The sequence below is a fragment of the Mustela erminea genome, chromosome 20 (assembly GCF_009829155.1).
Source record: "Mustela erminea isolate mMusErm1 chromosome 20, mMusErm1.Pri, whole genome shotgun sequence".
Taxonomy (NCBI): domain Eukaryota; kingdom Metazoa; phylum Chordata; class Mammalia; order Carnivora; family Mustelidae; genus Mustela; species Mustela erminea.
Genome location: NC_045633.1, coordinates 6782289 through 6787091, shown reverse-complemented (window position 1 = coordinate 6787091; position 4803 = coordinate 6782289). Strand labels below are relative to the sequence as shown.

At 51.7% G+C, this 4803-nt stretch overlaps 1 pseudogene; it reads right to left on the bottom strand.

Moving 5' to 3' along the window:
• LOC116581441 lies at window positions 1-1274 on the bottom strand (annotated as a pseudogene).
• Between the last annotated feature and the right edge of the window lie 3529 nt (window positions 1275-4803).

The following is a 4803-nucleotide window of genomic DNA, read 5'->3' as shown; positions in this document are numbered from 1 at the left end:
TTAAAAAAAAATAGGAGTCTGAGGAGAGAAGCCAAGGTCCTCTGCTTGGGAGCCCCGTGGGAGGCTGAAGCATCCGTGTCCCTTGAGGTGTGCTGACCCAGCCAGTGGCGTGGCCGTCCAGGCGAAGTCACTGGCCAGAGCCGTAGGGCCAATTGATCGGATCAGCGACTCGGTGGGCGTGTTGCCCACCAGGCGCATGAAGAACAGCTGGGAGTTGAGGGAGGCTGGGAGGGCCCGCAGGGCCGGGAGCCGCAGGAGCGGACGCCGGAAGCGCTGGGTCCGGGACCGGTACTGGGCCCGCACACACTCCGTGAGGGCCACCTGCGCCGTCTCCTGCAGGTTTTCCCCCGTGCGCTGGGTCGGAGAGGCCACAGGCGTCAGGCGTAAAGAGCGCGATGGCGTTGAGGCAGGCGAGTCCACCTGCCGGCGGCCCATCTTGTCCACCTGCTCCTGGAAGGTGCGCACCTGGTCCGTGAAGGGCCCGGCGTGCAGGCGGGCGAGGCCAGGAGCTGCGCCCCGTGCAGAGGCCGTGCCCACGCTTGCGCAGTTTAGCTGGAAGAGCTCGCTCCAGCGGGGGCGCAGCAGCGCCACCTGGCGGGCCACAGGCAGCTCTGGGAAGAAGGGGGCGTGACGCACCCACTCAACGGTGCTGAAGAGCTGCCCCGCCGCCTGCTCGCACACGTCGTCGGTGCTCAGCACCGCCCGCCCGCCGCCATCAGCGCCAAACGCACCCGCGCTGAAGCGCCTGGACAGCGCGGGGTTTGGCTTGGCTCCTAGCAGCTGCGCGATCAGCTCCGACACCGGCTGCCCCTGGAAGTGTTCTCTGCCTGGGGCCGCCAGCGCCCAGCCTGGGGGGTGCTGCCCAAGGAGGCGGCCACGGTGCCAGGCAGCGAGTGCGTGATGCGGCCGTGCTGCACCGCCTCTTCCTCGTGCGCACCCAGAAGCACTTTTACAGGAGGCAGTATTGGCACAGGTGATCCTGGTCGATCTGGCAGTCACAGTTGGACCCGCCGGTGTAGCTGCGGTTGCTGTGGATGCTCTGCTGGAAGTAGCTCTCGCAGCCCTCGCCGGTGAAGTTGCGGTTAGTGCTTGCCGCTAGACATGCACTAGACACACCCCATGCAGTCCACCCGCAGCCGGGACTGCTCTTCTTCGCCAGCCTCAGAGTCGAGGCCTCTGTGGGCCTGCCAGGCCCTGGGGCCAGCGCTTCCCGAGCTACCGCCCCCTCTGTGGCTGTACCTTCCCTACCTGGACCTCAGGCAGGGCTCCAGCATCGCTCCCACCACCTCCGCTGCTGCCCACCCTGGGAGCAGGTCTTATGCTGCAGCCGGTTTTCCCTGGGAGTTTTTATAATTTCTCTGTTCTTCTCTGTCTCAGTTTCCAATGGCTTCCTGTCTCTGCAGCCCAAACATTGTAGGGGAAGTTTGGTTTCGAATGGCAGAGACTAAATAGTTGTACCCAACCCAGTGCAAGCCAGCAAAGCATAAAGGACTTTTGTGGTTTTTGTCTTTTTTTTTTTTTAAGATTTTGTTCATTTGACAGACAGAGATCACAAGTAGGCAGAGAGGCAGGCAGAGAGAGGGGGAAGCAGGATCCCTGCTGAGCAGAGAGTCCGATGCAGAGCTCGAACCCAGGACCCTGATACCATGACCTGAGCCAAAAGCAGAGGCCTTAACCCACTGAGCCACCCGGGTGCCCCTTGTGGGGAATTTTTAAAGAAAAGACAGATGCTTACATCCAACTCTAGACTCACGGAGTCAGAGCCCTCTGGGATAGGCCCCAGGGTACAAGCACCAAGCATGTTTACCATCTAGATGGATATCATGACCGCTTTTTTGGCACTGGGCTTTCCATTATGTGAAAAAAACATTCAGCGAGATTGGGAGAACCCATAAACTAATGTTCAATGACACTTAGCAGGGCTCTGCCCTTCAGTTTCTGGGATATCGTGATCTGCATGTTTGGTGTAATGTGTTATACCCTTAGCTCTTGTCAGAAAGTTATGGATTGGGGTGCTGGGTGGCTCAGCAGGTTAAAGCCTTTGCCTTCAGCTCAGGTCATGATCCCAGGGTCCTGGGATTGAGCCCCGCATCGGGCTCTCTGCTCAGCAGGGAGCCTGCTTTCTCTTCTCTGCCTGTCTCTCTGCCTACTTGTGATCTCTCTCTGTCAAATAAACAAAATCTTTAAAAAATATATATATTTGCTTCAAAATGTTATGGGGGCTATGGGGATGGGCCGTGTGTTGAGAATTGTTTAAGTTAGTAAGGGGAGTTCCTCATACCATTCTCTCTACTTGGGTGTGTGTCTGTGTATCTGTATGTTTATATCGTGTGTGTGTGTGTGCGTGTAGTATGCGTGTATGCATGTGTATTATATACAATTGTAAATTCCCATAACTGAAGCTCACAAGCTAGCTACGGGTGACCTAGAGACTGTGCACGTGGTGCTTGGTGCCAGCAGGTGGGGAGGCTGGACAAGCTGAGACGGTGGGTTCGCAGGAGCAGCAGCAGTGGCTCCTTCCCGGGCTTGGTGTGTGGTGGGCTGTTGGTGGTGTCTGACTGTCTAGCTTCTCTTTATGCCTGTTGTTTTTTTCATGTTTTGTATTGTTCTTTTGCCTTCCTAATAGCCTTTTAGCAAATTCTTTTTCTATTAAATTCAGTCAGGATCAGTTTCTGTGAAGCAAGAATTCTGCCTTACAGAAGAAAAGGGTGAAGCCGATGTATAGAGAAAAGGTGATTTGGCAGACTGTGGCAGGAGACAGAGGAATCAGGAGACATAGATATGTAAAAATATATATGTCATTTATATCTAACAATGAAAATTTACAGAGTGTGTATAGTGTATATATTTTTATATGCACATATATATGTATATAATATTTGAAAGCAAGAGAATCTCATGGCTTCTGTTTTTCTTGTTCTTAACTTCTATCCCTCTCGAGACCACAGTTTAATTCTTCCTCACGGATATTATGAGATAGCCCCATATTTCTTTCTTTTTTTTTTTTTAAAGATTTTATTTATTATTTGACACAGAGAGAGATCACAAATAGGCAGAAAGGCAGGCAGAGAGAGAAGGAGAAGCAGGCTTCCCACCAAGCAAAGAGCCAGATATGGGGCTCAATCCCAGGACCCTGAGACCATGATCTGAGCCACAGGCAGAGGCTGAATGCACTGAGCCACCCTGGTGCACCTCCCCCATTTCTTTAAATAAGAAACTCTCCTTCCTACTTAAATAAATGCAAGTGGTCTTCTGTCACCTACAACCCAGAGGAGCTCAGCATAACTTAGATGATGATGTGCTCACCTAACCACTTTTTGCTATACCTGCCATTGCTTACCGCTGTGTAGAGGTGCCACAAACATCTGTTTAATGGGCACATGATTGTCATTTGGCTCCAGACAAGAAACGAATGTGCCGTTCATGGCAGCAGAGGCACTCTGGTCTTCTTGGTCTTTCAATAATCATTGTAAGTGGACATACTTATTGAGAGTTCTTTCTGTTGTAAGTGCCTATCTTTCGTAAGTTTTACCAGCAACCTTCAGTGTCTCTGAACACCACTGACTGTAGGGTCCTCAGTCCTTGGGTTTGTGAGGCACAAGGAATGAATGAATCCAGCGGGGCCCCTTGAGAAACACCTGCTGGATTCTCCCAGTGGGTCCTATACCGATGGACACAGGCCATTCCAACTTCATCGATGAAGGTGGCATATAAGGTGGGAGAGTGTTCAGGCAGGGTGGCCTGTGTTTTCTGAGAACAGGCTTTGAGGCAAATAGCCTTAGGCTATCACTCTAACTCTGCCCCATGCTTCTGTGCTTCCTTAGGGCTGTTATCTAACCTCTCTGTGCCTTGGTTTCCTTGTCTGTAAAATGGACTGTTTTAAGGATTAAATGTAAAAAATATGTATACATACGTAAATTCACAGAGAAGATGGCACATGGGGAACACTCTAGAAGTGGTATTTTCATTATTACTCAACATTGTGGTTAATATTATCATAGGGACGTTCTTCTGGTATTAAGAGCATGAAGCACGAGATGCTCCATGTAGAGGATGGTCAATGTTTTGGCCCCTTCCAGGCCCTGCAGTTGCCATGATGCCATTTACCCATCAGCTCAGGGGTCTCATGCTTAGGTGACCCCTTCTGGGCCAGCACATTAATTATGCAGCCTTGGTAGCTCCCAGGGGCCTGGTCTGGTGGGGAGGGTTTGTGTGTTTGAGCTCTTGGGTCCTGGCTACCTGGACTCCACCACCTTCTACCTGTGTGACATTCGGGACCTAATAACCCCGTGACAGGAAAGCAGTTGGGGCTCTCCCATAGGGCTGTTGGTGACGATTAGATGGAATGACACATATAAAATGCCTGGCACATGTCAAGAAATGTTTTACCTCATTGCATTTTCTCATTCTTTTTTACTAGCTCCTAGAACAACCCATTTCTGCCCGTTTCTGTTTCAGAGAGGTGAGGTAATTCACTGCAGGGCATACTGTTAGGCGAGTAAGTTGAGAAAAAGACCTTGTAGGTGTAGGAAAGAGCATGAGTAGAAGCAGGGAAGAGAGAACCCGCTGTGAAGCTGGGTAACCGGGTGCGGCTGGAGAGCCCGGTGTGGGTGAAGGAAGGGCGCGGGATGAGTTTAGGAAGGACTTTGGATGCCCTGGGCTGAAAGACAGTGGGAGCCTGAGGGATTTTGAAGTTGGAGTGATCTCGTTTAATTTGCATTTTCAGAGCATTCCAGAGGGGAGGTTGGAGGAGGAGCCAGTAGAGACGGAGTGACTCAGGAGGACTATCTTCTCTGAGGGATC